This window comes from Botryllus schlosseri, chromosome 4, assembly GCF_051294905.1.
Source record: "Botryllus schlosseri isolate E-star chromosome 4, Bs_hap1, whole genome shotgun sequence".
Lineage (NCBI taxonomy): Eukaryota > Metazoa > Chordata > Ascidiacea > Stolidobranchia > Styelidae > Botryllus > Botryllus schlosseri.
The window spans coordinates 10,742,710-10,755,316 of NC_137239.1; the positions used below are offsets into that span (position 1 = coordinate 10,742,710).

Consider the following 12,607-nt stretch of genomic DNA (forward strand, 5'->3'; position numbering starts at 1 on the left):
TCAGTATTGAACACCGTCAAAACCAATGGATACCAATACCGGCTTTTGAGTAAAATCTGTTTGCGATACATGACGGATCAGCACACACTCAACTTCGAAAACGGAATTACTACCCTAAACTTTAAGTAGAAACCCTGAAACTTGGGGCAGTGTTAAATACCACCATCACGACATGACATACTAAATTTCAAGAGTTTTCATGGTGTGAAACACCATCAAAATCGACCTATACCAGCAAAGGTCGACTAAACGCATATTACGGTACTCGAGTTCAGATATAGATACGATTGTTACATCACACCTTAGGGGCGACCAGGCTATTTGCCGCGGTTGCTCGGCCATTTTACGAATAGGAGAGAGTAAATCACCGTTTCTTTATTGTGCGCGGCTTTTAGAGAATAGACAGTGAAAGCTTGTTATGAGCGCTACCGGGGCATGCCCCGGCTAGGCATTCGCAAAGCGGAAACACGGAAGAGAATTCGATTTTCGCAGAGACTTCGCTATATATGGGCATTTACAAGCGAAAGGACAAGAAGAATACGATTTTCGCTGTGATTTCGGTATAAATAGATTGGTGTGCGTCTATAAATGGTAAAGAATTGTTATTGAACAGAATATTAGGTGGGGCAATGCCCCAGTTGCCCTATAGGACGAGCCGCCACTGGTTTCATAGTTGACGGCCTTTCTGCGAGCGCAAACGCAAGGTCGTAAATGTTGGAACTTTGTCTCGTAATCGCGAATATAGTTTGACTCAATCTGATACATTAGTAGTTCTTTCATTTTCACAAAGGGTTATCAATATTAAAAGCGAGAAATTGAGTGACAACATGTTGCGCAAAGCGTGTATTTTTTTTTTACTTTTGATAAATCGATCGCAAATTATTCTGCTTTATTGTAGTGTACGAAGATCTACCAAAATGTGACTGGCTCATGGATCTGCCAATGCATCAGAACTGGTATTTTAGTCATCACATCTCAGGTGTGGCGGCGAGACTAATCAAAATTTTGGTTAGCCTTGCAAGTTCACAACCTGTGCAATCCATTTTTGATAATATTACTAATTTCGGAAATGACCTCGCGGGCCACTCAAAACCTTCTCGCGGGCCACGGGTTGGCCGGCCCTGCCATAAACTATATGCTACTGCATATATACCTTTTACCCGCTACCTCATTCAGTCACAATTCCTATATATTTACGGCATTGACCATACAGAAAGAGCGAACTGGCTGCTGGCTGCTGCCTGTTGCGAGTCAAATCTTTGTCCCGCGCGATGACGTAAAATTTGAATCGCCGGAATATTCTAGAAGTCACGCATCGATAATCATATTCCTAAACGTACAACATCTTACTTATTTAGTTATTCTCTGAATGAAACTATTATCCATACTCGTTGAACATACGAGATTACCGAAAGAGCGAATATATATATATATATTGAAGAATATATCTATGAGAAGAAAACGAAACTGTTCGATCTTAGAGCAACAACACGAATATACAACACCGGTGCCACCCTCACGCAATAAAACGAAGGGAGAACATTGTTTTCTAATGGATATAACGTGCTACCGCATGAGATCGAACAAAACCGGATAGTAATTTATCGTTATTGAATGTAACACAAACATTATCCTTTCTACGTATTTTAGACATACCCGCAAGCGATAGAAAATTCGCATTATTAGGTTAACAACGGGATATAACGAAGTCTAACGCATGCCATGGAACAACACCGAGTTGGAATTTATTCTGATTGAATATAACCACAAGACCACCCTACTACGTATTTTAGACATTCCCCGACACTTGAAAAATCAGAACCTAATCGAGGTGATCCCGGATTATCCTTTTACGGTTTTGTGTTTGTTGGGCTATGATTGTTAATGTTTGTATTTTCAAAATCGGTGCGACAATAGACCTTGATTGATGTCAGTTATTAGGAATTCTGAGCGGTCTATGAAGAATCGTATTGAACCGCAGATGAGGTATGACCAATGTTCCCTCTAAGCTGCGCGCGGACTCAATTGCGCAGTGCTGAAACGGTTTTAACGAAATATATTGGTATAACCATAGTGTCCTATATGGTGTCGACACAGACAAATCTCACGCCTCAGTGAAATTGTATCACGTCACAATTTCCATTTGGCTACAGGCAATTTGACGGTCATTTTTGACCGGCTTGCCGAGCATTAAATTTGGTAAAACGGATATCAATCGAAAGCTGACTCTGCACTGATTACGAAAATATAAATTTTATTCCGCTCGCGGCCCTGGAACCCCCACAATCAGCCTCTAATTTTTCATTGTTATGGAGATTGGCATTGAGACGCAACAATGCTGTCTAGCGAAACGAGAGAATCGCTCAAGAAAAAAGGACCCCGACAGCAATGTTGCGTCTCTCGGTTCGCCAGACAGCATTGTTGCGTCAAAATGCCAATCTCCATAACAATGAAAAATTAGAGGCTGATTGTGGGGGTTCCAGGGCCGCGAGCGGAATAAAATTTATATTTTCGTAATCAGTGCAGAGTCAGCTTTCGATTGATACCCGTTTCACCAAATTTAATGCTCGGCATGCCGGTCAAAAAAGACCGTCAAATTGCGTGTAGCCAAATGGAAATTGTGACGTGAATCAATTTCACTGAGCCGTGAGATTTGCTTGTGTCGACACCATATAGGACACTATGGTATAACGCTATGTTAATAATATTCAATAAGGAGTTGGTAAACCTTACGTAATTCCCTGATAAGACCTTTGTGAGTCGTATATGTTGTCGTGTGAACGTAGATAACAAAATATGAAATCGTACGATGTTTTGTACATGTAATATCTCGTGGCTATGATATATATACGAATGTAATACAGCGTATAGACATATACATTCGGAAGTCGATACATTCATGATTATTTCGATGATTCGGAAGTCGATATACATTCATGATTATGTCGATGATTCGGAAGTCCATATACATTCATATTTAGTTCGATGATTCGGAAGTATAGAGAGATTCATGAGTATTTCGCTGATTGGGAGGTGGATGGTATTTTGTCGTACGTGATTTTCAATAAAGTTGCAAGTCGTGGAGACAGAAACAAAATATATTCGTCAGTGTGATCCATCGAATACGTGTGCAATAGATAGGCTTCGTGGTACGTCAGCCAACAAGGCCGTACGGCGTGGTTACGCCGGTCCGTCGAACGAAAGAAGAAACACGCAGCGAATTGTAAACGCAACCTTCTGGAGTCAATTATACAACTACAAACATTTGCTCTGCGTTATATGGTGACCCGACTCTCAATTAATCAAGACCGACCGGCCGACCGACCGAAAACGATAAGTATAAAGATTTGCCGTACACAACGGCGAGAAAGATCAATCAGCAATACAGCGACGATGGAAACAAAAGTCATCGCGACGTTCTCGCAGAAGAAACGACAACGAAAAGCGCCTACTCAGAAGAGACGAAGGATTGTAACATATTTGAAGGTACGTAGCTTTCCCGGACAGGGTTTTGCATTTATTTCAATTTCAGAGACAGCGTTGTTTAATGGAGCTGTGTCTATTGTGGAATTAATTGTTTTAGTATGTCAGAGTATCGAGCTATGTGATAAAAGTGTGTTGTTTTGGAAATTTTCATGTCCGTTGAACAGGTTAATTATAATTAGAAATTTATAGTAATTTTGTGTGAATTCCATATTGCTCATTGTAATTTTGTTTCTCAGTGGTATAGCCGTTATTTCGTGATAAAGTCCGAGTTGGCGTTTCGTCTGTGTGCAGTACGACATTTGCGTGTACGGACAACGGAAAAGGTAATCGTTTTCAATTCTCGCATGAGCAATTGCTATTCACTGTCATAAATGGAAGTGGAAAATAGTGACAACGAACCTCTGGACAGATTCACTTCTCGCTAGATCACTATAGATCGACCTTTTAACAAGCAGGAACCGGCGCTGTATTTCAGAATATTAGAACATCAGCTCGAGGGCGAGAATGTGCGGTCGCAAAAAGCTAAATATCTCATTTTGTTGAGGAACTTGAATGACGCACACTTCGCCACTATCGATGGAATTATTCCTGGCCCACATGATCCTAATTGCTACGACTTGCTTAAAAAGGTTCTGTTGGACCGTATTGATGTTCCGATTAATCAGAAGTTGAATAACTTTTATGCCGAGGCAGTTCCGGGTATGGATCCCAGAGATTTGCGATCGCGGATTAATGAGTGTGCGGGTGCCGATAATTCACCGTATAGGGCGGGATTCAAGCGTCACGTGTTCTTGCAGTACTGCAGGCCCGACATCGCTTTCGCATTACGTGGACATTATAGAGATGATATTGATACTATGTGTCAGCGCGCGGTTGAGCTGTATGGGGGGGTCGAATCTGGGTAATAACTCCATCCAAACTAATGAAGTAAGTGTGGCAAAACCGGAAAAGGAGCGCGCGGTTAGAGCTGAGGAAGATACGCAGTTTATCGAGTCGATAAGTAAGCAACTTGCTAGGATGGAGAAGCAAATGGCGGAATTGAAATTGGCTGATGTTAAAGTGCAACCAAGTGATGATAGCGATAACTCTTTGAACCATTCTCCCATGACGCAGAATAGGGCTGAGTCAATCCGCAGAGGTATACGCGATATTATCGGGGCGGCAACGTTGGTCCAAGAGGTGGCAGTAATACCGAATCGGTATGCCAGAATCATCACCGATATGGTGATCGGAGCTTTTCAGCCTATCGTGAACGTAAATGTTTTGATCGTAGTTCATGACTATATGGCAGTGGTTTCTATCCAAGTGGTCCAAGTATTAATTCTTTTGATTTTGAGTATCTGGCTTATGCGTTTGATAAATTAAATGGTTTGAATTTCTTGAGTGACAGTGGTTCCATGATTTCTAATTTACCAGCGAGTGAACATGTGATTCGGCACTATACGCCGAAATGGCAATTTCGGGGAGCAAATGGTTCTGTGATTAATACGTATGGCACTAAAACTTTGAAGTTGCAGTTCGGTAATAATTAGCCACTTGAGTGTCCTTTTGTAATAACCGAAGTGTCGAAGCCAATATTGGGTTGGAATTTCATGAAAAAACATAAGTTGCTTTTAGATCCAGAATTGGATGAACTCGCGACTCATGACCGCAGTACTGTAATAAAATTGTCTTAAAACAAATTTCGTCTCTTATCGCGCATATCGACGCGAGTGAACGCATGCCATACGCTGAGTTTCCGGAGATTTTGGTCCGGCAACCTGTTAAACGGCGCGAAATGAAACATGTCATGCGAATAAAAACGTTCAGTTATCTGAGATCTCCGAAGCCACGTTCGATCCCACCCCAGTATTTGTTAGAAGTTCGGCGACAAATTAAAGATATGTTGGAGCGCGGTGTAATTTCAAAATCGGATTCGGATTTTTGCTCTCCGATCGTTTGTGTTCCAAAACAGAGTCACGTTGAGGGCAAACTTCCCGGTGTGCGGTTGTGCATCGATTATCGTTACTTGAATTCGCATGTGGCTCCTCAGTGTTATCCAATACCGAATATTGCGTCGATGCGTACACAAATGGCAGGGGCCAAAGCATTTTCCACTCTTGACATAGCAAGCGCGTACCACAACATTGAGGTGGCGGAATCAGACCGCCATTTGACAGCGTTTTATGCGAAGGAAATCGGTAAATTTCAGTACAATGTGTGTCCGTTCGGTTTTCGGTCCAGTGGAGATCAATGGTGGAAATTGGCATACGAGTTGCTTGGGGACATTCCTAATACTTTTCTGTATTGTGATGATATTTTGGTAGCGACGCCTGACGAGAAGTCTCATTTGGAGACGTTGCGGGTAATTTTTGAGAAATTGAAGAGTGAGTCCCTTTCGTTGTCTATTGAGAAGTGTAAGTCCGGAGCAGAGTCAGTTCGATTTTTGGGGTTTTTAATTGACAAAGATGGCATCAGACCAGATCCCAGACGAGTTGAGGCGATTGTGAAATTTCCAGTGCCAAAGACTATTCGTGAGGTGAGAAGGATGATCGGCATGATCAACTATTATTCGAGAAGCATTAAGAATTGCTCATCAATTATGCAGCCGCTCTATGATTTATTGAAAGGAACTAATGCTCGGAGTAAGCTCAAATGGTCCAGTGTGGCGCAGAATGCATTTGAGCAGATCAAAGCAGCTTTGATAGATGCAGCGAGATTAGCTTTTCCGACATTCAAAGGACCTATACAGCTTGTGACAGATGCAAGTCAAGTTGCGTTGGGCGCAGTAATCAATGAGTACCAGAATGGGAGATATGTACCTCTGGCTTTCTTCAGCAAGAGTTTAACTGAGTCTCAGCGAAAATGGTCAGCTGTGAAGAGAGAGACGTACGCTGTATACATGGCTCTGCAGCATTATCGAGATTTTTGCATGGGCAGGTCAGTGAGCCTTGTCACGGACAGTCAGGTGTTGGCTAAGATGATTATCAATCCGAAGGAATGTGCTGACCCCGCTATGTTTCGGTATCTTGAGTACATTAATTACTTTGTGAACAAAACTACGTGTATCCGCAGTATTTTCAACTCCGTTTCTGATTGTTTGTCCCGTGTTGAGATAAATGAATTTGTCGTACCACAGGGTTTGAAGCCTGATTTTATCAAGCGTATTGCAGCGGAACAGTTGCGAGATCAGGAATTAATAGAATTCCGAAAGAGCAATTTGGCTGAGACTGGTTTGCAGTTAAGAGAGTTGAAACTGCTGGGGTGTGAGACGGGCGTTGTTTGTCACGTGCCTGATTCCACCGATAAATCCCAGAAGTTGTCTGTAACGCCACGAGTTTGGGTTCCACGTCATATGAGGCGAGAATTGTTTGAACATGTACATTCTCTTTCGCACCCCGGAATGCGCGCGACGTTGGCATTGGCTAAACGGCATTACGTTTTCCCTAACATGGACAGATGGTTACGAGAATCAGTGAGGGCATGTCCGATGTGTAACAAAAGTAAAATTATTCGTCATGTACGCTCCGCATTAAAGCATGTGCCGCGACGTAGTGATCGTAATGCTGACATTTCAATAGACATCGCTGGTCCGCTTCGTGAAACGGAAGATGGTAATCGATATTTTCTTATCATCGTTGATCGGGTAACAAATTACACTAATGCAGTCCCCATGAAAAGACAAGATACTGACACGGTGATCCGTGCTTTGATAAATGGTTTTGTAAAGGATCGTGGAGCACCCATGGTTATAAGGTCCGACCGTGGCTCAGTGTTTACATCGTATGAATGGGAAAAGTTCATGTCGGTGCTTGAATGTAAACATTCATTTTCGTTGGCACTTTCGCCACAGCAGAATTCGATCTCCGAGACGGGGATTCGGCGAATAAAGCGCGGTTTGCGGTGCGCTAATAATCCCGCGGCATGGGATCGGCTATTACCTTTTGTGATTTTGTCATTGAATGCCTCTGTGCGAGAGGGATATGATTATTCCGCGGCGGAAATGACCTATGGGTAAAATGTGCGGTTCCCGGGAACCTATTTGAGTATGACCCGAACAAGTTCAAGAATAGTCAAGCAGAGGTACTTTGTGATGTGCGCGAATTTTTCGAAAACTTGAATTTCAATAAGTCCAACATCCGGACGAATGTAAATGCGTACGTCCCACCAGATCTTATGGCTTGTTCACATGTACAGCTGCAGTAGACTCGATGATCAACAGATCACTTCGCTGCAGCTTCATCTTGCAATCAAACATATCGGCCAATCCTATGAACTGTAAATCATATTCGTACACATTTCGTTTGCTTTGAAATTGACACTGTGACCATTTTTTTGTATGTGTCCGTGATTCTGAAGTTTATGCTATTTTGTTGCCTGTTTTGTTATTTTGCGATGATGAATAAAAAATTCTCTCTCTATATATATATATGTAAAAAACGAGAGGGGTAAAAAGACCGCTTGTGACTTCTGGTATGTGGGTCCTTACAAGGTAATCGAGAGATCGAAATCAGGAAAAGCCTTTACCTTATTAATCAAGGGTAAGGAGAAGGTTGTGTCGATTGACAGACTGAAAGTTTGTTACTTTCCGCCATTTGATGTAGATAACGACATGTTTGATGACTTTGTGCAGCAGTTTCCGCCCGTTGATGCGGAAAAAGTGGTACTAAGCTCCGCGGTAACTCCGGGTGACGCGTGTGTAGTGTCGTCTAGTGATGATGACAGCGTTAGCGACTGTCCGGGTAGTGTTAGTGACGCGTCTCGAGAGCGAATATCTGATGGCTTACCTGTTGATGTCGATCGCGAGAATACTGGGCATGAATCCAAATCTAAGACCCAAACATGTAATGAAGGCAGAACTCTCAACGAGTCATGTCCAAGATATACGTCCAGAGGGAGACGAATTGTTAGACCAAGACATTTGAATGATTACGTGTTGCATTAAATCGCGTAGAATTAAGATATGCGTGATGAAAATTGTGCCTTATGCATTGATATGTATGTAAATGCAGGATTGCTGCATCATGTTGTGACTCCCGTCAGAAAATGTAAGGTGTGGTCACCGAAGCTCGTTGCTAAAGTGTTATATTGATTGAAATTAATTTATTTCGATAAGTGCTGGGAGGGCCACGAAGGCAAAATGTTAGTCTCGTGTAGGCCCGGTTATGTGCCACGGAACTGTGCGTCAAATTTGAAATGGTCACTGTAGAATTGTGGTTGAGTTGCCATAAGCCCTCTGTTGTTGTGATCAGACAACACGGATTTGGTAGGAATGGTTGCTGTTCCCGCTGGACGGGTTGACAGTAATAATGAGAAAGTAGAAGAAGAAGTGATTGACGACAGTGAATAGCATGTTCTGTGGGTTTTGAGGCATGATTGCTGGAGGAATTATGGTGTTGACCTTGCATACACGTCGATGGCATTCGTCAGTGCATATAGACTGGTTTCGTCGATGAATTGCATTGTATGTGTTTCATGTTGTTGATCTTTATTATTCATTTTCATTACTTTGTTGTTTTGCATGCGTAGTGACCGTTGATGTCACGGTGGTACCGCTTTTGTGCTGGGTAAATTATGTATTTTATGTCTTTGTTTTGTTTGAACACTATTGTTGACCTGAGTTTCAGTTGCCCGTAGGACGGAACTATGATATTGCGAGTCGCTCCGAGGTGGTAATGTAAAATAGGGTTTCCGAATGCCACGCTTGGATGGTATGTCGTTTCATTAGTTTACTTTTGCCCCTGCATATAAAATCGTTTCCTGTCTCCAATCCCTAGGATTAACTTCAATCCCTATGATTAGCCCCAGTCCATATGTTGTATGACCCTAGGTATGAGATATTTACCAATATATTCGTTTTTTTTTACACCAAGTTCTTTTGGTAGGAAGGGGGAACTTTTAACGAAATATATTGGTATAACGCTATGTTAATAATATTCAATAAGGAGTTGGTAAACCTTACGTAATTCCCTGAACTGAGACCCGATAAGACCTTTGTGAGTCGTATATGTTGTCGTGTGAACGTAGATAACAAAGTATGAAATCGTACGATGTTTTGTGCATGTAATATCTCGTGGCTATGATATATATACGAATGTAATACAGCGTATAGACATATACATTCGGAAGTCGATACATTCATGATTATTTCGATGATTCGGAAGTCGATATACATTCATGATTATGTCGATGATTCGGAAGTCGATATACATTCATATTTAGTTCGATGATTCGGAAGTATAGAGAGATTCATGAGTATTTCGCTGATTGGGAGGTGGATGGTATTTTGCCGTACGTGATTTTCAATAAAGTTACAAGTCGTGGAGACAGAAACAAAATATATTCGTCAGTGTGATCCATCGAATACATGTGCAATAGATAGGCTTCGTGGTACGTCAGCCAACAAGGCCGTACGGCGTGGTTACACCGGTCCGTCGAACGAAAGAAGAAACACGCAGCGAATTGTAAACGCAACCTTCTGGAGTCAATTATACAACTACAAACATTCGCTCTGCGTTATAACGGTCTCTGCGCACAGAAAATCCAAGCTGCTCACAAGAAAGCCGAAGTGATGGCATTTTTATCGTCGTTACGGACTGTAAACCAAGAGCCCTTGCAGTGAGTTGGTGAGGGCGTGGAAAATCACCTCGAACATTGGGCATGACCCGGCCGTGCCTCACTTGTCGTGCTGTATTTTTGAAAAATAAATATCAAAATTGGTGATGCTGAATGAAAAAAATATTTATATTTAGTTACTCATGAACATCGACTGTAAATATTTTCCTTTACTCATCCTGGCGACAGGTGAGGCACTACCTCACTTGCCCCCTGACCACATGACATTGGTGATAAGTCTCACAACAGTCATACCCTCCCATGCCACGAGATTACGCTTTGGGATTACCAATATTCTGAATGCTGTTTTAAATACTATTTTCATATCACAATAAGATGGTCGCAAATTATTCAATATCATCTGCGCGCGTGCTGAAAAAAGTAAGAGCCACTGTTCCACGTAAACATCATTCAATGATGCGTCGTCACTGACGGAAATTGTGAAAACCTCCAATGATTTATAGATATTTACAGCGACTCCGACTCCGACTCCTGAGTCTTTAAAAATCTCGACTCTGACTCCGACTCCAACCCCGACTCCGACATTAGTACCAGTTTACTTATAAAATTATATGCCACAGTGACGGTTAAATGACTATCATATAACCATTAAACATATGCAAACATATTATTAACGATGGCATGCAAAATTGTTACATTGTGGCACAGCTCGAATTGTTCACTATGCATGGAAGATTGCCTTTCTAAATGTCCTTCGTTTTTTCATATTTTATCAGTTTTCATAACATGGACTCTCTAATAATCTAATATGTATGAATCATTCGAACACGACATACATCCCATACTGTATAATTAAAATGTAGATAAAACAATCGAAGTGTTGCTCTTGTGTATGAGTCAGCAACTAATACAGTGATGCATCTTACTAATTTTCTCATTACACACTGTACTGGTTACAAGCACACACACTCTCACTACTAATGTCCATTGGTCATAAACGAAATTTAGGAAGTAGGCAAATAGCTTATGTCTAGTCTACATGCACTTAGTCAACTATTCAAGGACTAGGATTTGCAGTCTTTTTTAATCATTGGTTCAAGCCAAGCTACACCACAAATATTTTTAATTTCGTCGAGTGGGAAGGAGCGTTTGGTTATATTTACATCAATTTTACAACCAGACAATATATTTACTCTGTCACAATATCATGGTATAATTACAAAAATTGCATCAATTTGTGACTGCATCGCGAAGATGCATATTGCTTCTTTCCTCATCTATGCAACTGAATTGTATTCTGCAAATAATGCTCAATTCAACATATGTCAGGAGTGGCCAACCTTCTCGGTCAAAGGATTTACGAACGATTGCGGGGCAACTAGAATGTTGATAACCTTTTTTTAGTCGCCAGATATGAACGAACCGAATTCGGTAACGTTGAAAACAAGACTTTTATGACTACGTTTTAAAATTGTTAACAATTATATCATGAAAACTCAGTGTGCAACTGCAGAGTGTGCAGTCATGCCCTGGTCGCGCGAAGCACGAAATATTTTCAAAGGTAATAAATGTATTCGATCAATAATTATATCACTTACACGCATTTGGGATCGCCTCTGTATAGCAATGGGCTCATTTGGCTAGGACAGGATTATTTGGCGTTTTAGACAGAGCAATATCGACGGTTTCGATGAACATGGCTGTGTCATTTTGCGCAAATGTTTCATCGCCGGCGATCTCACTTCGAGCGCACAAGCGACGTCCTCGTGTTGGACGACACGTTATCTCCTAATGAGTATAGTTGGACTCAATTCTGTAAATTACGCGTATTTATAATTTCTAGGAGGTTTTCCAATACTAAATGCAAGAAATGTGTCAGTAAATCATGCGAAGTGCTAAGAAAAATTTCAAGTCAATTAATTCTGCTACGGAATATGTTACTTTATGGTCCAGTACGAAGATCTGCGCTGAATGTGGCTGGCCCCTGGTTTCGCCAATGTGCCGAAACTGATGTTTTAGTCATCATCAAATTTCGCGGTCAGGCTAATCAAATTTTGGTTGGCCGTGCAATTTTACCTGATGTCCGCCCCTGATCTGTATCGTTGCTAATAGCAGTGATTGATAGTACATAAAAATCATATTATAGTTGTTATTATTAGTAATTTAAAAGATGTCTTCGATTAGAAATTGTTTACATGATAAAGAAGTTCGGTTCGGAGTCGAAGTCGGGTTCATTTTCACTAACTCCGACTCCAGCCTCCACAGTTTTCACGAATCCCACTCCTACTGTGACTCCACCGACTCTGACTCCGACTCCACAGTCGTGGTATCAACCAAATGCTATTGTCTCACCGATTCCAAAACTCCTGATGGAAACACTCGTAGAGCTCGGGGACCCCCTAAAAATCGCAAAGGAATGTGAAATTCGGATTCATTACGTACAATGACAGCGCAGAGAAACAACAGCTAGGTGAGGGACAATTGAATCTGGCTCACTCACTATTCACCAACAATCAAACAATCCTAACACAGTGAAACGCGCAATCGATTTCAGAAACCGGCATTA

General features: G+C 41.5%; 1 long non-coding RNA gene across 1 annotated transcript in view; it reads left to right on the forward strand.

Moving 5' to 3' along the window:
- The window catches only part of LOC145438132 (uncharacterized), a 235,280-nt gene that overhangs the window by 25,895 nt on the left and 196,778 nt on the right, over positions 1-12,607 (forward strand). The window lies entirely within an intron of this gene.